At 43.7% G+C, this 25,691-nt stretch overlaps 1 protein-coding gene across 4 annotated transcripts in view; it reads left to right on the top strand.

Moving 5' to 3' along the window:
- Positions 1-25,691, top strand: part of TSHZ2 (teashirt zinc finger homeobox 2) — a 424,584-nt gene that overhangs the window by 1,528 nt on the left and 397,365 nt on the right. The window lies entirely within an intron of this gene.

Genomic DNA, 25,691 nt, shown 5'->3' with positions numbered 1-25,691 from the left:
TGCCCAGAGAGAGTCGCAAACTTTGTAAATTGATTTGTTCGGCAGAAACTATCCCGTACGGATCCTCACTTACCACCCCCACCCCCCAAAAAGAGAGGAACAGGTTAATGGATCAGTACAATAGACCTTCGAAAGGATTTTCTTTTTTCTTTTGGGTTGCTTAATTGCTTTTTTAATAGTATGCTGGGGTTTTGTTTCTCGGAAGTGTAATATGAAAGTTCATTTTTCTCCTGCCAGACCCACCCACTGAAAAATCAGCTTTCCACTTGATTGCTAGTTTTGATTTGACATTTGATTGATCACCTGTCATCTCGCTGCCTTTGATCTATTCATTCTTGATATATATCAATAAATCACTCACCATGGTAACTCAGAGTGCCAGTGACGCAAGCCTTGCCCTCTAGATTCAGAGCCAGGCATGCACAATTATTATCTTGTTTAGCTTTTAATGTGGGCGTTTTTATTTCTTTGTGTCCCTTAGTTGAATCAGGGCTTTAGCAAAAAGCTTAAGTTGTTTTTCTTTCCCCTGCCTTTACCCTCATGCTTTATTTAGGCAGTATCAATTAAGGCTGGTCTTCTGCAGACCCACCATCACATTTCCTTCTGTTCCAACTCGCGTGAAACATGAGGGAGAAGTTCGGTGGAGCACTTTCATAAACTTTGCAAAGCCACCCTCAGAACAAATCCAAAGTTAGTTACAAATCTGGGCAAAGTGGGTGTTTGTGTCTGAGCAGGCTGGACCACCAAGCTCATCCTCCATCGTGGCCTGATTCCAGCCCGATTGGCAGTACATGTGCTTTGAAATATCCACAATTATCTTCTGAGCCCAGAATTGCCTCCGTAACCGTGTGCAGATCAGTTCAAATCACATGCAGAAATATTTATAAAGCTCTGATTCACGTAGTTTTCAATTGTTTTCCCGTAGAGCAAAACAATTAAAATATTTTTAGTACCGTATATGTTTAGAACTTGCCTAGTCCGTGAGGTGTCTTTTTTCAACTCTAGCTACCTCTTTTGAAATCAGTTTCTCCCTCCTACCCCTGTCCCTGTGTACATTGAACTCACTTATTTTGTATAACTTGGGTTGCTTTGTAACCTGACAGCTTTGGGGCGCACCCTGGCCTTGTAGACCCAGGAAGAGTAAGCCTGCTCCATCTAGTTCTGGCAGCATAAGTTTAAGTGTAGCTAGATTATTAGAGATACCATCCTTATTGTTGTCCCCGAAGAGAGCCCTGGGCAACAGTCCAGCAAGAAGTGATACTGCCCTGAAAATCACTCTTTTTTTTTTTTTTTTTCTCCTTGTTGTTCCGGTAAAGACCATCAACAACTAGGCAGTAATTTAAATTACCAGAATGACTGGACATATCTCCTTTGGTAAGCTCATTACAAAAAGTGCATTGCTCAGAACTGCACTGCTTTGAGTAGAATTATTTTCTGATCAATGAGGATCCAGGTATACGGAAGATAACACTGTGTCACATTATTTAAATCAGATCCTTTTCATGAAGCTGGTGTCTGCTGGTGCTGGCTCATCTATTTACTGGAGTGTGTGTGTGTGTGTGTTAGGAAGTTGTGACTGTAGTTTCAGTTTTCTGGCCTTTTGTATTCGTACTGTCTTTATATGTTTGTTTTCGTGGCTTTTATTATTTTCACCGGAAGAAGTGGAACCCCCTTGTCAAGCTGAAAGGGAATAATTCATGTCGTACACAACGAGGGCTCCTCTTACCATATTTGTTTGCTCACATATTAATAAAGCGGGTATTTTTTCATGCAGTGTTTCTTGCCTCTGAAGTCCCCGATGCTGCACTCTGTTTTAGCTGAGGTGGTCGCTCGCGAGGAAAGTTAGCCGCTTTGGAATTCTTTAGCCAGTGAACACCCAGGGGAATGAACAAGGTGGGTGCTAAGACTGGGGCCATGCTAACTTTTATCACTGCTTAAAAATGAAACACCAGGCACAACTGTAAGTAATTATTTCCATGGACCGATGTTGAAAGCTTGATTTCTGGCTTGATTAATGAATAATGTAAGATAGAAAAAGCCTGTGAGTGAATCAGAGCTGAGACTATCCTTCCCAGGAACTGTTTGAGGCAATTTGATTCCTTTGCATTATTAGTCTTAAGTTCCATGTTTCACCCGAGCAATTACAGAACTTTCTGGTAAAGCAGGTATCCAGCTAGGATGAACGAGCTGACATTATAAGCGATGGGGAATTTTGGTCCTTAGTTGTTATATTCCCCCCCTTTAAGGGAAGGGATGTGAGGTAGGCAGTTCTCTTTAAGGAAACAGCTAAGTCAGAACATTTCCCTCCCAAATGTCATTCTTGCTGGCTTACTAAAGCTGTGCTATTCCACCATACTATTACTTCGGGCAAGAAAAAAAAAAGTTTAGAAAGCAGGCTACAGTACCCCAGAGGGTTGTGGATGTGTGAATGTGTGTGCTTGTTTCCTTGGATGTATATTTCTCTCACCACTAAAATGCGTTTACTTTTACCTGAAAACATTGCAGAGTTCTGTACCAGCATTGTACCTCCTGTCCATTTTAGGGAAGCTAGAGAAGATGGCAGAAGGGTAAAACAAAACACAACAGTGTTTTGATTTGCTTGTATTTTGCAGGATACAGAGTAGTTACAATTTTAAAATTCAACGCTTCTCTTTTCTACCATCTCTCGCAGTCTCTGTACACACATGTGTAATACATATTTTATTTCACCGTCCTGAGCTGTTGTTTTTATATAACACCAGCCAATTGCAATAGAATGCACAATCTTTGGGGATGATATACACGTGAATATCTAATGTATATATAAATTACAGGATTCTCCTCCTGCCCACCCAAAGAGATTAAATGTTTCCTTCTTGCTGACTCTCAAAAGCTATCTGAGAAGCCAGATCTGAGGGAAGTCTTGCAGGAAAGAACAGCTCAGCTCCCTCAGTTTATTTTGTTTATTTAATATGGAGATGAATGATGCAGATTTTGTTTTCATGAATGTCCTTGTGTAGCAGTAAACATTAGGCTATTAGCAATCATTACTTAAAAGTTGCAATTTGCACCTTAATAACACAGATTATTTACGTGGGGAACATATTCAGCAGGGACAATCCTAAATACTGCAATGGAGTATAGAGAGGACCTGAGCCATCTCCCTTTCCACCTCCTGATAACAGTGACTGGTGAACAGTGAGGTCTCAGCCATCTCAACCAGCAGGGTGCGGAGGGGGCAGGCATCTCAGGGTGCGCTTTACCTTGAATTTACCTAGCAACTGGGATGAGATTCAACAGAATAGAAATTGGGGAAGGGTGGAATAGGGACCCTGGTACTCGTACTTTGTTCAAACATGCTCCAGAAAGACAAGTTTGTATCTTGAAGATTTAGATACCGCATGCTGTAGACCCCTTCACTTACCCAAATAGTACGATTTTAACAGACAAATGGGGAAAAGAAACACACACACGCGCCCCCCAAGGGGCTCAGCCGCGCGAACTGGTCTGGCTCTTCTTGTTATTTAAGGCCGATCCCTGGAAAATCAAGGACAGATACCTTGGAAATGAGTCCTCCATGATGTTTTGGATAGAAATTGATTACTTAAGTGGTCCTTTCCCCGCCAGTCCCCTCCCGATTTCCTTCTCCCACCTCTCATCTCACCCTTAAAGACTCAGATTGAATGGGACATTTCAAAAGCCCATTTGTTTTAGGCATTTATTGATTTCATTTTTAATCTGCCATATCAGGACACAATACATTAACCCTAATCAGCAGATTGCAAGTGACAGGGAGTTCTAGTGGAAGCTAGGTAAGGGACAGGGGGCTCTGAGGAACTTCTCGATAGTGAAAATCTTCTTGAGGCTTGGGGATTGCACACTGGAGGCTCCTTTGAGGAGGCTGGAAGCATTCTCCAGGATCCCATGCATTTATTTTCCTACCACCTTACATTTGTTTTTCTTCCAGTCATCTCAATTCTCTTGCTACTGTTTGGGAAACCTTCGCACCCAACAAATACCTCCTAGGCTTCTTTAGCAGACCTGTCCCTGGAAACGTCTTGCCTTTTGTCACACTCTCCAGCAGAGGCTTAGGCTTTCGTTTCATCCCAGCTGACTTCTCACTCATCTGATGGAATTTCTCCAACTGCATAATACTTGGGGTGATCTATTTGTCTTCCCAGTGGCTTGGGAATTATGCTCTCAGTTGAGCAGGTTTTAAAGGGACACTGAGCCTGGCATTATTTAAGGCCACTGATAGGATGCCCTTCTGCTCATCTCTCCAGCTGAGCTTAGGAAAATCAGCCAGGAAGAAAACCTGGGCCCCGTTCATGTTGGAGCTGGGTCTGTAATTAGCTGACACGACCCGAATTAAATATCCAGAGTGCCGCTGCCCTTCCATCGCTGTATTTGTACTATTAATTTTATTTAGGGTTATGTCTGGGAAGACTCAGCCATTATTTCAAAGGCAAAGCCTGCATCACCCAAGTTCCCTTCAAAAAATACAGAATTGCCTAACAAATTCTATATTAAGACCAGGCATACACAGAGTATCATTTTCATTTGATGCAAAGTCAGTTGGAAATACATTAAACTAACAGTTAGAGAGTGTCTTGCATCGCTTCCCTGAAGCACTGCTTTTTCATTACATATTTAATTACAATCAAATTGAGCGACTTTTATAAAGAAAAAAAATCACAGTGGTATTAAAAGAAGCTTGGCACACAAATAATTTTATTGCTTTGCAAGTTGAGAACACTGTTATATTTTTACTTCTTTGGGAGAAATTTATTTTCATTTTCTAATGTCGTGATAAATGCAAAATGTCTTTTCTGTGGTCTGTATCGGGGCGATCTCATCCTTCTACCTTCGCGGACCCTGTTTACCCTGGAAGAGGTTTTCACATCCCTTTTTCAGTGATTTGTAACAATTTGTGTTTTTAGGATTATTTAAAGTTTCATAAGTTCCATTTAAAGTTAGAAATTCTCCTGTCCCTTAGGGTGGCTTTCAACAAGCAGCATTTCGATAATGAAGGAGCTTAGTCATTCTAACTACCTAAGAAATAACCTCATTGAGAATGTTTGTTTGATTACCTGGACAATTGCAGTAAGAAAAAAACACCATCTCTTCACAGGCCTCTATCATCTGACACTGTTTTCACTGGATTTACAATTCTTTTCCCCCTAGTACTGACCTTTCAGTCACTTGTTTTAGGAACTTTTGTCAGAAGAAGAGATAGGAATAGCATTTAAAGCGGGGTTCAAGAGACTCTGGGTCTTGAGGACACGATGATAAAAGTTAGAGACTTTAGAGCCTAGACACCCACTTCTGGGCTGTGTCTGCAAACTCGTAGGAAGATGTCGGTGCCAGCGTGTGGTTCCGAATCTAACCTGGATGTTAATCTGAGTGTCTGCAGTGGTGTGGCCGTATTCGTGTTGTTCACTTTGTCAGAGAAGCCGTCACAAGGGTCTGGACCCAGGTCCTTTCCGATGACACCGTGTACAGACACAGACACACAGACAAGAAATCTGAGATGCAAGTGGGAATGTCCGGTGTATTTATTTTCAAAGCAAACTCCATGGATGAAATGATTAAATAGTTCGGAGGGATTTGAAAGTCATGAAAACAGCCATGTGAAATTTCTAATTGCTGCCTCTCTCAATCTTTTGCATTCCCTCTGCAGAAAAAGCTGTCCTCTGGGCATCCTCGAATATTTTGTGATGCCAAAGCAATCCCTAAAATTGCCTGAAATTTTAGAAATTGAAATTCAGGAGGCACGGCTAGCTAATCCTGTCATTCATATATCAGTATTATTTAGCTGTGGTTAACAACAGAGAACTGCACCGTGCAAAAGTTTTTAGAGCTAATGAGCTTAGAGGAATTACATGGGAATAAAAACTACCTGGATCGTATATGGAAGCATTTATTTTGAATTTTGCTCATCTAAAGGAGACTGAGCTTTCCATCTGTGTTATTTTAAAAAACAAGTTCAATATCCCCGTACCTACCACCCGACCTGAAATAGGGGTAATGAAGCTCTGTCTGGAGGTACAAAGGTATAGGGAATTATAATGCACATGACTTTTAAAAAAAAAAAATAGTTTTAGAACACCAAGTGTGGGCATGCCAGCTAAAAGCAAAACCTCAACAAGCGCTGTACTCTAGCTGGCTCAGGGTTCAAGATCACAAAGTTTGTTGCAGCAGGTGAAGAAGAACGTAGCATTACATTTGAGCTACACATCTGTCTCCCTTTGGCAAATGAGCAGTGCTGAGGCAGGGAAGGTTTCTAAGGAGCTTTTGAGCTCTTTTGCATCTCTCTCCAAAGACTAATTTAATTGAAAAGCTGTGGTGTCCATTTATGTTAAAGGAAAAGCCTTGTGTTTTCATAAAGCTCCTGGATACTAAGGTGGGTTAAAAAAAAAAACAGCAAAAACAAAAAAATACCGACAGCATTCTGCAGTTTCTGGTAGTACAAAAATTGAGATCAGTGGTCTTAATTAGATGGGTGCTTTCAGAACTGAATGAATACTCTGAAATCACCCCTGAGCTTTCTTCCTAAAGCGGCATCTAAGTCATTTCTATGGAAATGATACAGTTTAGATATTAAGGTGGGCAGAACACAGTTATTGTTTTTAATGAAAGTAGTTACGAAGGGCGGAATGAGATAAAAACAGAGTTGGCAGCGGCCATTCTGTTTGGAATGAATTTGGAAGAAACTTCCCTGATGCTTTACTGCATTGTGAAAAATCCGTGAAATCTGGGGATGTGGGAGATACCAAAAGGAGACAGAAGGTCAAGGTCTTCTGTCCTTGGGGAGAAAAGGCTTGTGTAAGTGAGAGCAGAGGCATATACATATTTCTATGTAAACTGCAAGGGATTTACTCTATTTCACTTCAATGTGTCGGATTCCTTAGAATTTTCTGTGTATTAAGAAGCCTCTCTCTTATACCCCAGGGAGATATGAGCAGCTTCTGGGCCAAGAGGATGCTGTAGAGAAGAACTTACTCTATTCGTTCGGAACCATTCGGTACAGAAGAAATGCCAAAATGAAACGCTATAAGCGTGTTTCATACCAGAATCGCCTTTGTCTATTTTCCTTTATTAGAAAGCTGGGTACATGGCTTTGCGCTTCTTGTTTTCCCCCTTGGGATTGGGTTTGAGACGATGGATAGAGCCGTGGAATTAAGAGGAAGTGACGTGGGTTCTGGTTCCAGCTTGGCCCACGCTAGCTTTGTGTCCCTGGACAAGCTCGACAGGCAGACCTTCTTCCAAGGAGAAGGTGGGTTCAGGCGTCGGAATAACCCAAGTTCAAGTCCCCGGTTTCATTTCTTTTGGGGCCACGTCAACCCGGGCAAACATCTCAAATCTCTACTTCCACTTTCCAACCTATAAGATGGGGGTAATCATAGCTCTTCTTGAGACCCTTGTTGAGAGGACTGTGTGAGACTAGGGCTGAGACAATTCACTAAAGGCGGTGAGGGGCCACACCGAACAGTTACTGTGAGTGCGTCTGTACCCGGAACAGCCAGACCGGGAGAAACGTATAGCAGGAGGGGGAAGAGCAACCCAGCAGTTATCATGGGACTCGGGGTTCAGGGCTTGGAAGAAACCGAGATGGGTGCGTTCTGATTGCTTAACACTGGAAATACAATCACTGAGGAGAGTTTTAGCCTGTTCTCCTGAGAACGACTTAAGCTGGGCTGCTGGGAGCCCTGAACCTGCGCAAGTGTTTCTTTCCCAAGAAATAGTAACTATAGCACCAGCACCGACACCAGTAGTAATGATATTTGCCACTACATATGTGCCTATTATAAACCAGGCACCTTACCACGTGGTATTTCTTGAGTGGCTCCTTTGTGCCAGGTCTTATTCTGCTGACCCAAGTGAATAGGGTGGGTGTGATCCCTGCGGAATCCTACCCTCCAGTTGGGAGAAGCTAGAGCACATACAAGTAAATTAACAAAGAAAGAACAAAGATAATTTTCATATAGAAAGAAAAAGCTGTGGATGACAACAGCTTTATAAAAGCAAACGTAGGAGAGTAAGCATTGAGGTCAACTCAGCGTGGACGGTCAGGGGTACCTGCCAGAGAAGGGGACATTTGATCTGAGTCTCATCCTTAGGACATTCCTACGTGCTAGATGCTAGCGTACTCCCTGTGTTACTGATGGGATCTGAGTAATTTGCAGAGTAACTCATTGAAGGTCACGCAGTTGAGCTGGCTTTACAACGCCCTGCTTCCAAACTTCCGTGCACTTAACCTGTTGTGATAGCTTATCTAGAACAGCCATCATGATTTGCCAAGGAAGGACCCTCCGTTCCTCTTAGTCTTCTCCTGTATCTGTTGTGACGGCTAAACCTGTGGGGAGGGTCTCGAGAGCATTGACAGAGGGTGCTGCCTCTCGTGGAATCTCCGAACAGAATCTTCGGGCCATCTGTCCTATGTGAAGTCAGCTCTTTCTTCCGTGTTCCTAACACGTACATGTGTCCTTTCATGTGTTCATCCACCCAACAAGTGTTTATTGTCCACCTGCTAGGTGCCAGGCATGGGTCTGAGTCGGAAAGGAAAAGTCCTTGCTCCCACACGGCTAGTGTTCTTGGGGGTGAGTGAGACCCAAAAGCCAGGGAACAAATAAATAGGTAACATACTATTGAATAGTTCCAGTCGCAGTTCAGAAAACTAAGTCAGGATTGATGGGGTCAGGAGTGATGGGAGAGCTCCCATTTTATATCAAGTTGTCAGGGCCAGTGGTCAGGTGGTGACGTTTGATCCGATCTACACAAAAAGTGAGGGACTCGCCAAGCACACGTCTGGGAGCTGCATTCCAGGTAGAGGATGTAAGGAGCAGCTGCGGCCAGAATGGACGTGCCCGTCTGAGGAAGACGAGGAGGCCACTGTGCTCCGGGAACGTTGCAGTGGGAGAGTGGTTAGAAATGAAGGCGGAGCGGTGGGCCAGGGTGCGTCACGTGTGGCCTTCTGGAGTTGATTCTAAGGACACCACTGGAGGGGTGCAAGCAGGGAAGCGATGTCGTCTGCTTGGGTGCTTAACAGAACATAGGCACTTGTTTGTATTTCAAAGGTGGTGTGGACTCAGGCACGTTGGCCCACCCAGTCTACTGACCTGGCCCCTCAGATGCTCAGAATGACACAGGTGACATCTAGAGACAAGAACCCAGGGCCAGCCTTTATGGAGGAATTCACCGGTGCTGTGATGGATGACGTGGGCCAGGCTGTGGAAGGGCAAATGTTAAGAGCCAAGCAAATCTGGGATCCAATTGCATCTCCTCCCTGCTTAAGTAGCCGGCCATGTGCCTGAAGGGGAATTCCTGAACCTCGCTGCACCTTGGTTTCCTCATCTGTCAAATGGGGACATGATATTGCTCATCTCACATCGGGCTGTAATGATTAGATAATGTGATGCAGACGACACCCTTGGTGTAGCTCCGGTACTTACATTGCATCTTCTTCAAGAGTGAATGTTTTCTTCTCCTTCCTGGGTGTTTTTTTTGTCTTTGGTTTTGGTTTTTTTTGTCGCCCATGTTTTCCTGTAAGAATTCCAGGAGAAATCTAGGCACTTGAATTACTTCTTGGTACCTATTAGGCACTAAATAAATATTTCTTGATGAATGAATAAATGAGGCTGTAAATAAATGAATGAATAAATACTTTAATTACTGTATTACTTTGTATACTAATTAATTGCTTTCGAGTATAAGGACCTCATTTGCACATCTAACATTTTTTGGCAGACCTCCGTACCAATAATGATCATAGCAGCGCTTTGAATATTTATCAATTTAGGAAATGTTAATGACAAAGCCTCTGATTGTAGTAATAAACTTGTATTTTTTCATCATGACATCATCTGCCTTCAACCGAAGAGGAGTGATTCACCTTTTTGCAGTAACTATTGTTTATGCATCTTATAGACAGTGCTTGCTGAGAATATGGATTTGTCGACTTCCTGGGTAAGCTGAGACCCCCGGATGGAGCATTGCGGATCGAGGTGAAGGGGTTGAGGTCCCTCATTTCTGAGGTCCACCTCTCCCTCTCCCCCTCCCCCCCCCCAGGTGCTCTGCCTTCCCAGCCCAGCAGCCTCTAGACGCTTCCAGCCTCTCAGGGTTTGGCAACTCTCCCCCTCCCCTCCCAGCAAACCTGTGCTCATCCCCTCAGGCCCAAGGTGGCAAAGCTTCGGGGTTGTTAAGCTAATAGGAGAAGGCTACAGGCTGTTTCCTGGTAACGCCTTCTTCACTTTTTAATTGTCACCGTCAGATAAGTGCCTGGGAGAGGGAAGAAGAGAGTCTGGCTGGCGTTCGTTCAGGTATACCTTAGGACAAAGGGAGCTGGGATCTCAGAGGGCATCTGGGATTTCTGCTCCCTGCCTAAGAACCTTTATTTAACTGATATTACTGAAGGTCTGCTCGTGTGCCGAGTACTGTGGGAGGTACTAGAACTAGAGCCTGGAATCAAATTGACAGGAGGCCTGCCTCCTTGACGCTTACATTTAGTGTGGCAGACAGGTCACAAACAAAGCAAGCAGGTATATATATGTCGCTTCATGTCAGGGCATGGTATGTGCAACGGAGGAAATTAAAGGAAGATAAGGGGCAGGGCGTGAGAGGAGGGTGAGTTGTCTTAGATAAGATGGTTGAGAAAGGCCTCTCTGTGGAAGTGATATTGAAACTGGGTTCTGAGTGAGGTGACAGGGAGAAAAGTACCACCCTTGGTACTTTGGTGGGGGGCAGCTCCAGGCGGGTCTGGAGCATGCTGGGGGTGGAGCGTGGTTGAGGCACAGCAAGGAGGCCAAGGTGGCTGGAGCCGAGATAGGGAGAGTGGGTGACGGGGACGGACAGACGGATATGAACTGAGCTGGAGAGCTGGGGTCCTAACTGAACCCGGGAGCTTTGGAGGACAAGGGAGCAGGGAGAGGCAGATCTGCCTTAGGTTTTAACAGGATCATCTGGCTGCAGTGTTATTTATCAGGGACCAGGTAGGTAGACCACTTAAGAGGCTCCAGCATCAATCCAGTCAAAAGCCGGTGATGCCGTGGGCCCGGCTGACGGTGGAGCAGATGGGAGACGTGGTCCACAGGTAGATAAGATGTGCAAATAACTGCAGGTGGCGTGAGTGAAAACGAAGAGTATACTGAACGCTGTAAATGAAAGCTCTGATTATGTTATTCCTATTCAGACTTTCTGTACTTCTTTCGCTTCTCTCCTCTAGTTATAGATAAGGTGGTTACTGCAAATTGTAGCCTATCGTTTTCTGAGCCAAAGTAGAAACAAGGGAAAGAGTCTGAAGCTGCATTTATTGTAGAATTGACCGTACAGGGGAAGAGGCCACTCTTTTCGGAGCACGTTTCCTGGAGTCCTGGAATCACCTCTTCACACATCTCCCCGTGCCCATCAGACAATACAGTGTCAGGGCAAGGGGGCCGGCCCTCGAGTAGGACAAGGGTTTGATTTCTCTCCAGTGGATCATTTCTTGCTGTGTGACCTTAGGCACCTTTACCTCCCAGACTTTCAATTTCCTCATTAGCAAAACAGACCTACGAAAAAGGGACTTCTGCTTGGGTTTTTACAAGGATTCATTGAGATAAATCAGATAACATGCTCAGTTAGCACGGTGCCTAGTACATGGTAAGTAGTCAATAAATTTTAGTCAATGTATTAACAAGTTAATAATCCTCTCCATGCCTTGATTTCCTTGTTGGCAAAATAGGGATATTGAAAACCCCCTTTTGGGTTGTTGGGAGAAACAAATTATAAACACCTGCAAAGCACCTGGAACAGTGCCTCGTATACAGTAAGTGCTCAATACATGTTAAATTACTAAAATCATCACCATGACTCTGAGCTTGGAAACTTGAGGGGATCTTATGCCTTATTTGCTTTATGTCCACAAAGTCTGGCCCATAGTTGGTGCTCAATAAATACTGTTTGAAAGAATGAGTGAGTCAAAGTGAGAAACCCCAAGAAGGTAAAACGTGCACCTGTGCGGGAAAGGATTCCAGACCACGAACTCAAACCCATCATCTCCCCCAGTGGAAAAGCCCCATGGCTCCCTCCTCTGCCCAAGCCTTCTGGAGCTCTGTGCCATGTTTTCATGAGGGGGGCCCGTCCATCCTTGGACATTTTAAAATACAGAGTGGCCCCATTTTGGTAGCAGATAGTTTAAAGCAGCACTGAGTCACGTACGAGGTGAAAACAAGGTCCCCTTTTCAACACCTCTGACTTAATCAAGAAGAAAGCCTCATTTGGTGTTCGGCTGTCTTAAACACCTCTCTTGAACTTGTTTATCAGAAAGAGCAGACCTCAAATTCAGAGACTGTAGCAATCAACGGTATCTGGTGAAAAATAAAATGATAACACTTGGATGTTCATTGTCTGATTGCCATCATTTGTGACAAATGATCCTGGCTTTCCACTGACTATCGTGCCATAAATTTTCATTTTAAAATAAAATTATGTAAGTAAATAAAAGAGGGAGCCATTATAAGGAAATGTATAAAGCAAGTGATCGCTGGGGGCGGATGTTGCAGAAACCACAGAGATGAAGGATGGGGCAGAATGACTAAATGTGAGCACACTCTAGACGCCCAGGCCTAGACGGGGCAGGGAACTGGTGAGCCAGCTGTGAGCAAGGGCTGCCAAGTCACACTCAGGTCAAAGAAACGCCCGGAAAACAGAGGCTTTCATTAAAACTTCAAAAAACTTTGAAAATGAGAAGGAACTTCCTCTCCCAGGATATCAGAGAGAAACTCTGGAAAGTCTTTACTGGCCCAGGAAATTTTGCAAATATGGAAGGACTGGAAATAATGTTCTGGTTTTACAGCTGGAATAAACCGGTGCTTCACAGCCTTTATTTGGTAACCTCATCACTTGGAGAACTTGTTAAAATGCAAATTTGCAGCTTCCCAGGCCAGAACCTAGCGATTCTGATTCTGGGGGCGGGGGTGGGGGGTGAGGCCAGGGAATCTGCATTTAAAGGAAGGCCCCATTATGGCTTTAAGTTACAGGATATATGGGGTGGGGGGGGATCTATGTGCTTTTTCTCCTTCTCCTCCTTTCTCTCCTCAACCCCCGCCCAAATGCCAAAGTACTTAAACATTTTAAAAATTACTCGAGGAGTCCATTTTCACTTTTTGCTTTTAGTCAACAGGAAAAAAAAAAAAAACATAAGTAGTCTCTTTTCATTCTCACTCTCTCGCGGCAATCACCCATGTTTTTTAGAAATGGTGGGGACCATTTTCCCTAATGCATTACAACCAAGAAATGCATCCATTTATGCATTTATCTACCTGGTCACAGCAGCAAGCACCAGAGCCCAGAGAATGCCTCAGTTAAGGAGAGAGACAAGCAACCCAGCAAATGTATAACGGCGGCTCTGTCTGCTTAGGGGCTGGCTAGCACCCTGGGTACCAGAGTCAAGAGACAAGAAATAAACAAAAGGAACCAACCGCCCAGACCCCGTTCTTTATTTCTTACATCCTCTAAACTTCTGGAAACCCTGCTGGATGAGAAGGCAGAAACCCTGGCTTAATTCTTCAGAACCACCTCCGCTTTCTTGTTATCCTTTTCCTATTTCCTCATACTTTCTTCAGAGATTCCTCTTCTTTTTCTTTTCGTCTGTCCCCTCTCTCTTTCCTGATTCTTTCCAGTCATGAGTCTTCCAAGCCCTTTCTGCTGAGCATCTGTGGTTCAGCGGGTGAATGTAATAAAAATGATGGCGGTGATGGTGACCAAGGGGACGGTGATCGTGATGGTCGTGGTTGTAACGGCCACTCTGTATGTTTAGTGTCACCTGGAGAACACGAAGCCGAAAAGGACACACTTAGTGAACACGTACCCAGCGTTGACTGCATACAGGTCTTTCACATAAAGATTCTGGCCGCAACATCCCCCAAACCGGATATTGTTAGTATTGTCCTGTTGAATAGATAAGGAAATTAAGTTTTGGAAATTTCAAGTAACTTGAAGCTCACATAAGCTTTTAATTAGGATATCGAAACATGGGTCTGCCGATCAGAGCCCAAGTACTCAGACAGTGTGTTTTGTTGCTTCTCGCAATAGGGAATGCTTACTAACCAAGAGTGACACCCATTCAGAGTCTAGTACAGGTAATGGAGGCCAAGGGCCTGAACTGAAATTTAGCATTTCTTCCAGGTAAAAATGAGTCAGTTGTGGCGGGGGTGGGGAGAAGGAGGTGGGGTCGGAGAGGATCGTCCTGTTATCTAAACTCCTAAAGACCAGCTGTAAAAGTGGAACTTATGAAGATTAAAAAAATAATAATAGGGTTTTTAAACCCTCTTGAGCTTTGCAAAATGGCATTTTCGTAAGACCATTCCTGTTTTATGAAACAAAAGTAGAAAAAAACACATCATAACCCCCAACATAGTCCATCTGGGGTGTCTCAGTAAGTAATCGTGCTCCCTCACTTCCTACAGCATCTTGGAGAATGTGTCCTGAAGTCAGACGCTGCTCATCTGTTCCCCATAAATCTCTTGTAGGCTCCATGATTCTTCCTGGCCATCAGAAATACAGAACACATGCAATGATGCCGCCCATTATTTCTTTCAGCAAATGAAAAGAAGCTACCCTGGCAGATTTCCCCTGTAGAGTTCCACATAATATTTATGGCCAGGGTCTCTAAAGGTGTTTCTTACTTGTAAGTATTTAATTATAGGTGACATTTAAATGAGTACTCTGAATAATATGGAAAAAAAGAAGATGACCTTGAAATTTGAGGGTCGTATCTCAGAGGGAAAATGTTACTTACAGAAGAAATCATGATAGGATCTTTTACGAAAGGAAAAAAAAACAACAGTTTTCAGTTGGTGGCGAAGAGGGGGTTGGCTGTTTTTCTTTTGTTATTTTTAAATATAGGTGGCTTTTTTGTGTGTGTGTGTTTGTTGTTTTAATTGATGTATAATTGACATACAATATCTTATTAGTTTCAGGTGTATGTCACAGTGATTTGCTATTTATATACATTATGAAATGATCCTACTGTATGTCTCGTTACCATCTGTCACCATACAATGTTATTCAAATATTATTGACTATATTGCCGAGGCTGTACATTATATTCCCATGACTTATTTATTTTATAATTGGAAGTTTGTACCCTTCGTGTATTTCGCTCATCCCTTAAGCCCTCTGCTCTCTGGTAACCACCAATCTGTTTCCTGTATCTGTGAGTCTGTTTCTGTTTCAGTTTGTTCATTTATTTTGCTTTTTAGATTCCCCCTATAAGTTAAATCATACCGTATTTGTCTTTTTCTCTTTGAGTTATTTCACTTAGCATAATACCCTCTGAATCCATCCATGTTGTCTGTCACAAATGGCAAGATTTCATTCTTTTTTATGGCTGAGTAATATTCCATGGTGTATATATGCCACATCTTCTTCATCCGTTCGTCTGTTGGTAGACACCTGCGTAGCTTCTGGAACTTAGCTACTGGAAATAATGCTGCAATGGACACAGGGGTCTGTATATCTCTTCAAGTCAGTGTTTTCATGTGCTTTGGATGTATACCCAGAAGTGGAATGGCTGGATCGTAGTTCTATTTTTAATCTCTTGAGGATGCTCCATACTGTTTTCTATAGTGGCTGTACCATTTTACATTCCCGTAATGTAAGTGGCATTTTGAAACAAACATTTGTAATAATACAAAGTTTGGCAAACTGCCTAGCTATCTGATTTGAGGTTATTTTAATGAGAAATGGAATGAAATTATCATCCGATTTTATTGTCCTTAACATAAATCTTTTTTATTAATATTGGATGGAAATAGTCAATCAGTTGGAATAAAAGAAAGAACTATTAATAGTAAGATGAGCTCATTTCAGTTGATCGGTGCATTCCAGATATAAAAGTATTAAACTCTGCAGATAAAGTTAAGTCCTCTTTCAACTCCAAACTTAAAATCTCTGAGCCTCAGTCCTGTAAAATAGGCATAAGAAGAGTGCTTACTTCTAAACACCATTATGAAGATTTAAAAAAAATTATTCTTATTACGTTCTTAGGATAGTGCTTAGGGCATAATAAGCATTCAGCAGATGTTATTAGTCCCTCCCCACCTCACTGTTTCTACAGAGATAGGCACTGTTAAGAGTTTGGTGTGTGTATCTCTCGTCATTTATAGTTTTACCTGCATGTGTGTGTAGCTGGGCGCGTTCTGATTATTCCGTATGTGTTTAACATTTTGTATGTCAATAGTTTCACACTATGTTTGGGGCTCTATGCGAGTATCTCCGAGGCCTGACAGGTAAGTTCGTGAACTTGTTGCACTGCTGTTACTAACCTTTTTTGGTGTCAGAGGGATTATTCATTATGAATTTGTACCAACTGGACAAACAGTTAACCAAGTTTACTACTTGGAAGTGCTGAAAAGGCTGCGTGAAAAAGTTAGACGACCTGAACTTTTCACCAACAAGTCATGGCTCTTGCATCACGACAATGCACCAGCTCCCACGGCACTGTCTGTGAGGGAGTTTTTTAGCCAGTAAACAAATAACTGTACTGGAACACCCTTCCTCCTCACCTGATCTGGCCCCCAGTGTCTTCTTTCTTTGTCCAAAGATAAAGGAAATATTAAAATGAAGACTTTTGGATGACATTCAGGATATCAAGGGTAATACGACGACAGCTCTGATGGCCATTCCAGAAAAAGAGTTCCAAAATTGCTTTGAAGGGTGGACTAGGCGCTGGTGTCAGTGCATAGCTTCCCAAGGGGAGGACTTGGAAGGTGACTGTAGTGATATTCAGCAATGAGGTAGGTGGCACTTTTTCTAGGATGAGTTCATGAACTTAATTGTCTGATTTCCTAGGCAGGTAGGTAAGTAGGTAGGTAGAGAAAGAAAGAGAAAGAGAAAATAGATTAAAAAAATAGATGTAGCGAATTCCTTTTTATATGCTTTATAATTTTCCAGCATAAGCATGTACATTTTGACTCATTTATCAATTCCTCTGTTAATAGGCATTTAGCATATTTTAAAGTTTTCACTATTACACATAATACTGTACTGCATATTCTTGGGAATTTTTACAATTGTCACATAAGTAATTTACGTAGAGAAAAGCACTTGTGAGGTTTTACTGCAGTTAGCAAGAGAATCAGTTGAGAAAAATAAGTAACATTTAAATAGCTAATATCTCAGACTTTGAACATTCTTGTGTTTTTACTGAGATGTATACTTCCCTAACCAAAAATTTAACTGGCTAATTTGCACCTAGTAGGCACTTGCTGAATGTCTGCTGGAAGTAAGTAAACTGAACATAAATAAAACGCGTCAATAATCCCAATAATGAGAGACTCAGCCAGCCATCGACATGGCTTGAATCCAAGTACGTCAAGAAAACTGTTACTAGCTTCCTTGGGGTGGGGTGGGGAACAGAGGGAAGTGAAGAGAAAGGCGTGAATAACAGAAAAGAAACGGCATTTGTCCCCAGAGTTTGCAATGCATCAGACTTCTTAGCTGGACGGCTGTTGCCTTATGGGTGCTGCAGCTGCCCTGTGGGATGTTGAATGTGAGTGTGTGGGGCCAGGAAAGGATTTTGTTTGTCAGTGTTGCAAGGTGAATCATTAACAGTAGTCAGTCCTGCAGTTTAACATGTTACATAGTTAAACTGCAGTTTAGCAAACATGAATGGAGGCACATTGCCTGGTCCTGGCGGTGGGAATATTAGTAAGATAGGACCCCAAGGTTCAAAGCGTTCATGTGATACCAGATGCTTTTCACAACCAAGACCAGCATCATCCTCAGAGTGTAGGAGAGAGAGAGGGAGAGAGAGAGAGAGAGAGAGAGAGAGAGAGAGAGAGAGAGAGAGAGAGAGAATCTGCTATCCATGTGCATGTATATGCATGTGTATGGGGTCTGTCGTATGTGTAGTCTGTGTGTGTGTGTGTGTGTGTGTGTACGTGCACGCACGTGCATTTGTGCACTGTGTGTCTGTTTTATTATGGGTATGAATTGTGAATGTGTCCATATTATAGGTGTTGTAGGTGTGGGTATGTTTCGTGTGCTGCTGGATTAGGTAAGTTGAGGGCGTTTGTGTGTGTGTCTTGCGCGGAGAGTGTAAACAGCTCTTATGCGCTAATTTTGTGTTTGTGGTGGACGTGGTATATGCATACGTTGTCAGGGCTGAGCTGCTCATGGAATCACCACAAAGCTCTTCAGGATTTTCCCCAGGAACATGAAGCCAGCATCACAGTGTATCTCCCCAGGGTGCCTCTGTGGTACCTCCCAGCCCTCCCGGTTGTGGCCCTGGGTGAGAGGGAGACGGAGCCATAGTTATACCCATGTCCCCTGCACAGGAAAATTAGCACCAGATGGGAAAGGTATCAGTGACAGATAATACCAGGACGCAAGGTCTACACCCTGTTGTAATTTCTGTTTCTTTGTCTATGTTACGTCATGTCGAGGACTGAGCTTTCACATTTCATCTGCTGTACCTGGAACACAGTAAGGGTTTTGGTTGAATGCTGGAACGAATGAATCAATGAACGAACAAATGGACGGTTGTGCATGGTTCTTGGAGCCTTTGGAATATTTAGGTACCCAGGTGATTTACTCCCACAGGACTGAATAGAGCAGGTTTTAGTCAATGTTGTTGAATGACTAAGTGAATGCACACACGCTCGTATCTCGGTGTTTGTTCATCTCCCTAGCAGCCGCTTGGATCCTAAGTTCCCTGGTGGGGTTTTTATTCTTCCTCTGTCGATCCCGCAGGAGCACCCTGTTTGCTGTCCCTTTGGTTTAATTATTGTTTTTTGAGATCAGCATGGCAGCCCTTCTGTTTACTGTCAAACTGCAGCCGCACATGGGGAAATAAAGAATGGGGGGAGGGGAAGTCTCAATTATCCAGGTACGGGAACTTCCCCAAAGATATTTTTCTTGCAGAGAGGTGAAAGGAAGGTGGAAAAGTTGGGGATGTGAGTTTCCAAACTTGCCAAAGACATAAACCAACGAAATTGTATTGCTGCTTCCATAAATGTTTAATAAGTTTTATCATCTTGTGACTAAGGTTAAACAAATGTGAGTCCTTTGAGGAATTATTTACTGGAAGCAAAGTTATAGCATCAACATCTGTGTTTCCAATCATTTAGATGAGGAATAGATGAGATAAATCATGAGTAAGTTCCACAAAATAACTTCTGTATTATCATCTCCGGAGAAGAATAATATAAGTAACTCTTTTAGATGCTTTCTCGATTGGAATTTAGAATTTTTTTTTTTTGGTGGGGGGAGTAGACTTCTTTTTTTTTATGCATTTCATTATCTTCAAAGACTACGTCTTCACTTTTTTGTGGAAAGTTACCATAAAAACATCCACAATAGAAGGACGTAGAAATTTCTCTCAGGGAATCTGGCTATTTCAGCCAACATTCTCATTTGGGAATGGGCTAACAGTTCCAATATATAACATCCATATAATTTAACCTCGTAAATTTCTTTTTTTTCACAGTGATGTAATGGGGAGACTGACCTGGAGTTTGTAAATGTTCCCTGCTCAGTTCATTCCCCTGGGCCACATAACATTCTAGACAGTGTTTTATGTGCCCTGATTAAAATATAACATATTCTTGCATTTCCTGTGGACTGACCCTTTAGTGCTCTTAGAAGAACATTTAAGGAACACAGAGATATTTTCAAATGTGTAACAATGCACTGTGTGAGGTTTGGGTTGTTTTTTATCCCCCCCAACCCCCCCGCCTCTTTTTTAAACAATGATCTGATTTTCATTTTAGACCACGGTCCCCTGAGCACCTACTCCACAAGAAAAGTTTTGTGCTTTGGTTTAACTTTTGAAATCTGCCATTGCAGTCCGATAAATAAATATGAATACTTGTTTGTAACTCCAATTGGAATTCTCAGGCACGTACTCTGAGCTGCTCTCCTGCAGTGGAGGGAAGGAGTTGGACAAGTTAACGGGGGAGTCACCCAAGGTAAAACAGTAGCAATGGAAACTTACAACCTTCTTTATTAAAAGAAAAAAAATTAATTAAAATGAGAGGAAGGACTTCCTATAGTTCTTACATGGTGAAAACAACAGCTGAGACCAAAAAATACACCCACAAACCCATTTGTGCATGGAAGTGTTTTAATTTCCTATGAAAGAAACACAGAATAAAAATAAAAGGCAGCCCTTGCTTCTAGAGGAGAAAAGGAAAATGTGTGGGGTGAGGGCTTGAGCTGGAAACTTCGCTGAGCCAGTACCAGTGCTGCTGGGTAGATCTTCGGGGTACAGAGCTCTCTCCAGGAACAGTGAGAAAGAGGCATGGAAACCGTGTGAGGGCCGGAGGGCAGGATGGGTCACACTGATTTGGGGGAGGTAAGTTCCTGGAAAGGAGTGTGTGTGGTTTGAGAGTCATTCTTTTATTCATTCAACAGATACTTGTTAATTTGTTTTATTTTTAATTCCCTGCTGCGCTGTGTGCCAGGACTGCAGGGATAAATCATAGCCCCATCTTCAGAGGCCAGTGGTGGAGTGCCTAAAATAAAGCCAGAGAGGGAGGGAAGGATGGATGGATGGATGGATGGATGGATGGATGGATGGACGGTTCGTTCCCTGACTTCTCTTATACCTAATCCTTCCTATTGCACATTCTAAGATCCCTCTTTCCGGCTCGCCTTAGCCCCTGCTCAGCTCTTATGAACAATAACTTGCTGTGAAGTTTTTCAGGTTTGCCCCTGGTTGGCCACGCTCAGTCTTTTTCATGCTCACCACAGGCCTTCATGGGATTGACCTTTCCACTGTTTTGTTACCTGAAATAATAATCATCAAAGTCGTTCTCGTTTACTGAGACTCCGCCCCGTGCCAGACCCTGCCCCAGGTGCTTTAGGTGCACCTGACTTCATTTAGCCTTCCTCTCACCTGACGAGTAGACACACTGCTAATAACCCCATTTTCCAGATAAGAAAATGGAGGCACAGATCTGTTAATTTGCTCACATAGCAAACATAGAGTGAAACCAGGATTTAAACCCAGGTGTGTGTGATTCCAAAGCTACACTCAGTTCATAACTCTGTAAGCTGAATTGTTATTTTGCTGAATCCTGCTATAGCCTGTGATAAATTACACATCACCTGTGTGACTAAACTGAGCCCCAGCTTTAGCACCTGTGGATGCAGAGAGCTGAGGGTTGGGATTGGGCGCGGTGTCTCTCTTTGACTCTGCCTTCCTTTCCTTCTCAGTCACATTCTCTACTCATGGTGGTCCCCTGGGAGTATCCGGTTTAGCGATTCTGGCCGAAGAGAGCACCTTCTCCAGTGGACCCCCAGCAGATGTCTCTGGATTTACCTTGGCCCATGGGGGTTTGCATGACCCTCTCTGAACCAGTCACTGGCCTGCGTTCCCCATAAATACACCCAGCGCTACAGGAGCTAGCCGTTACTACGGCCGTTTTGATATGACCAAATCTTGATACTACCAAAGTAAGTGAGAATAGATATTCGGCCAGCAACGTCGATACCTTTATACTCTCAAGGATTACAGCCAATGGCTTAGAACTCAGACAGACTGAGGTTCAAGTCCAGGGTGTTCTTTCTGTCTGGCCTTAGACGTGTTAGTTAACCTTCTAAGCACTTGTTTCTTAATTTTGAAAAACAAATCAATAAATCCCCTGATGCCATATGAGGTTGCCCAGTAGATTATACAGTGGTGCACATCGGGTGCTTGATGCATGCATGGCGCATAATAAGTGCTCAGTGAATATTGGGTCACGCGGTGGGTATGGAAGGGATAGCCAGCCGTTGGAGCATTACTAGAACAGCGACGTTTAATGCTTCTGGAGAAAGACGTCCGTTCTGCTGAGGGCTTTGTTTATGTTCTGAGTGTATTGGATACTTAACGGGCTTATCTAAAATGGGAGTGGAGGTGGACTGAACCCCAAATGAGCCAGCAGGATTGGTTAGGGCCGCAAGTTCCTCACCCCTTTCCCTTTCTTCCAGGTTTTGATTTCTTTATTAATTAGGCAAAATGGGAATTGATGAGCCTGAAATGATAAAGATGCTCATGATTTAAAACAATGTTTTTGTATGTCAGGAATGAAAGATGTGGTGAGGTTGAACGGGAGAAAAATGACTGTGTCAAAGTCAGCTGGGGGTATGTCACGTCTCTGTTTTCCCAGGTTAAGGAAGGTGGTAAACATGGACACTCGTGGGGGCTGAGAAAGTTGGGAGTTTGTCTGATTTCTTTCACTGTATGTGAGACTTGTTCGGAGAGTCCCTGCTTGGATGGCACTGTTTTCTTGCAGAAAAACTGACATAGCAACATGTATTGTGCATTTGAGGTTTCGAGAAGCCTTTTCTCTTACAGTTTATTCCTCTGTATAGTGGTACTTCCAGACTGCTCACATATGCGAAGGAAATGCTGTGTGTACGTGTGTGTGTGACATTCTGCCTGCAGCATACCTTTGCCGGTGACTGAATTATGTGTGTATCTGAAGCTGCGGGGCCTGGCTTTTCTTGATTGAGTCCAAGGCATACATAATTCTTTGTAGAAACCGTTCCTGGTTAGTAGCCCCTCACTTACTGTGTTATACAAGCTGCTGGCAAAGGTAATTATACTTAATAGGAGCTGCCTTTGATTTAAAGCTACAGAGGTGAGTAATTAAATTGAACTACAAGCATGGGGGGGTGGTGTGCAACCTTTGTTTGGGGACATTCGTCGGGAGCAGCTGGGATTACTTACAAGGGCAGTGTTTCTCGGGCCCATATTTGTCACCCAGATTGTCTTAGAAAGACAGTCAGTAGACCTGGGAGAGATGTGTCGAACACACTGTGCAGGCAACTAGCTGCTTTCCTCGTTCTTCCCTCCCAAATGGCACTGAAGGAGGAGTCGCTTCGCCAGCTGCGTGTCCCCATGTGGGTTCAGCATGGCCCCGCTCACTGGCTTCTGGCTGATCACCTCCACGGACAGCCACAGCCCCCCCAGGGTCAGCCCTGCCCGGTGGAATGGCAGTCCCAAGATGTCCAATCCCTCTGGACAGAGAACCCTGGGTCTGCTTAGGCAAGGCGGCAACCACCAAAGCCCGCAGCCCCTTAATCCTTTAATGATGGAATCTGAGCTGATGTAGTGTTTGTAAGATTTCATTTCAGTCCTATGCATGGCTAGTATTGCATTGGAAAGATTATCTATATACATGCATGTATGTATATAAATATAAATACAAATATATTTTTCTTTTTAGCAAGCCTGGCTTGATTTTTAAAAGGTGCACACAGGCTATTCTTCTCCAGAGGTTCTGAATTGCAACACCCAGGCAAGAGAGTTTCTGTTGAGCGGAAGCAGCCTGTTTCGTGATGATGCCACCTAGAACTGGGACTGACACGAGTGTCAGTGGACAAACTCGCTAAGGAAGAATACCAACTCCATCTTAACCTCAGAGGCTTCCAAAGGATTCCCAAGCTCCAGGAAGAGGGTTTGCGCCATGGTAGCTGCAAGATGGGCCTGTACATTCCAGAGGAATCTTAGAAAAATCCCCTCTCTCCATCCCCCTGCTCTTAGGGATGAAGTCACAGCCTGCAAACTTCCTCCTCACAGTGTGGTCTGTGGGCTGGCAGCCCCAGCATCTCCTGGGAGCTCATTAGAAATGCAGATTCTCAGGCCCCGCCCCACACCCACTGAACGAGAATCAGCATTTTAATGAGATGCCCAGGATTCTCAAGCACATGATGGTTGAGAAGAATTAGCCTCCAGGCCCCCGAATGCTTGGCTCCTGCCTACCTCTCTGCCATGAAATCCTCAGCACCTCGGCTTTCTTCCATCCTCATTCCCCCCAGCTGTTCCTCCATCTTGGTTGCCAACACCTTCCCAGAGCTCAGGGCGTGGCCCGAGTGTCACTGACTGGCTAGACTGTGTCAAATCCACCCCCGCCCCCAGTACTGGCCTGAAAGCACCATGTGTCTCGCTACTTTGCTCTTTTCAGGGTCGACGTTTTATGATTCTTGGTTTATTTGATTCCCATCCATCTCTCCCTGCCCCCTCTCCCCACGGACAGTAGATTCCATGAGGACAGAGGCCGCCCCTGGTTCTATCACCGCCATGGCCTGTGACCCCCGAATGGCACCCGGTACATGGTCGGAGCCCCAGAGATGTTTGTCCTGTAAACAGATACAGATGAGCAGGCTGTATAATGAGGACAGACGTATGGACAGACTACTTGCTACTCAGCTCTCTCTTTAGGAATTGTCAGAAAATTTCTAGAACTTTTTCCTCTTTATTTAATTCCAGGGGATGAGGAAACCAACACAACAGAGCTACTACCTATCACACGTTGTCTACTTATCGAGCATTATCCTGTTTCACACTCACAACACTTTATAGATTTTATACATGAATGAATGCGTAAACCATGTCTTAAAGCAATGGTTTCAGATTAAACTGCAAGGAGGTGGCCAGAGTAGAAACCATGTGTCTTTCTTAACTCCAACCCCAGGGAGGCTGGTGACGTGCTCTGCCCTGGGTTGGCCATCAGCTCGACTCTCTAAGAGGTGCAAAGTTCCCTACTCCCCTCATTAGAACAAATCCTTATTAAACACGCCTACTGTGTACTAAGTTGCGGCGGTTGTGGGAAGTACCTGAGCCAAATGTATCAGGTCTCTGCTGTCATGTGGCAGAGCCAGCATACATTTAAGATACAAGGAGGGGAAAAGGGCTAAGAAGAGAAACCAAGCATGGCAAAAGGATGGTAAGTGAGGAACAGGGACTGTCCGATTGCAGGGCCTTTGCCTCCTTCGCTGCTGTACCCCCGTGAGCACTTAGCTCACGGTCTGGCACATAATAGGTGTTCATTTAACACCAGTTGTCGACTGACAGACAGACGGAATCCACTATTTACAAAGGGGACTGAGCACGAGCTGTGTTGTATGTGACCTTAACACAGAACAGGTAATGGCCCGCCTGGGATTGAAATTTCTGACCCTCCTGTCCAGCTCACGCGCTCTCTAAACTGTAGGTTTGTGGTTAGGATTATCAGAATCATGTCTAGAACTTCCAAAAACCCACAAGCGTTCAGCTCATTCCTTGGGCGAATTTCAGAATTAGGATTTCCAGAAGTGGGAGTCAGCGTGAGTTTTTTAAAAATAACCCCACCGTTGAGTCTGATCTGCGTAGAAGGTGAAGAAGCCCTGCTTCAACCACTTGACATGACACCATCTGTCATTGGCCGAGCGCCTACTGTGTGTCGGGCAAAGGAGCCAGTGGCTACCCGACCTTGTCAAGGGAGAAGATGAGGGTGGCGATGATGAAGACTCCAACACTTACTGTTTACTGAGTAGTTGCTTTGTGCCAACTATTTTGTCTTCATGACCGTCCTACGAGATAAGCCCTTTTCTGTCTCGCTCTCTGTCATGGAAATTTCAGAGAAGGTTCACTTAAATATCAAATATGTGATTTTGAGTGGGGATTGACAAATTATGGCCCCTGAGCCAAATTCTGCCCATGGCCTGTTTTGATCTGACTTGTGAGTTAGAATGGCTTTTACATTTTCAAATATTTGGGGGGAAATGTGGAAATTTGTTTTCTCTCATGTTAGGTCAGTACCTACATAGTATCATTGATTTTGCCTCTTGGCCTACAAAACCTAAAATATTTACTATTTGGCTTTTAATAGGAAAAGTTTGCTGGCCCCCTCTCTAGAGCATTATTTCCCCACTTGTTGTCTGTGTAAGATAGTCATAGACAAGGTAATTTTAGGTGTTATAAG

This window comes from Rhinolophus ferrumequinum, chromosome 23 (assembly GCF_004115265.2).
Source record: "Rhinolophus ferrumequinum isolate MPI-CBG mRhiFer1 chromosome 23, mRhiFer1_v1.p, whole genome shotgun sequence".
NCBI lineage: Eukaryota > Metazoa > Chordata > Mammalia > Chiroptera > Rhinolophidae > Rhinolophus > Rhinolophus ferrumequinum.
The sequence above is the reverse complement of the archived record's forward strand: the minus strand, read 5'-3'. Positions and strand labels throughout refer to the sequence as shown.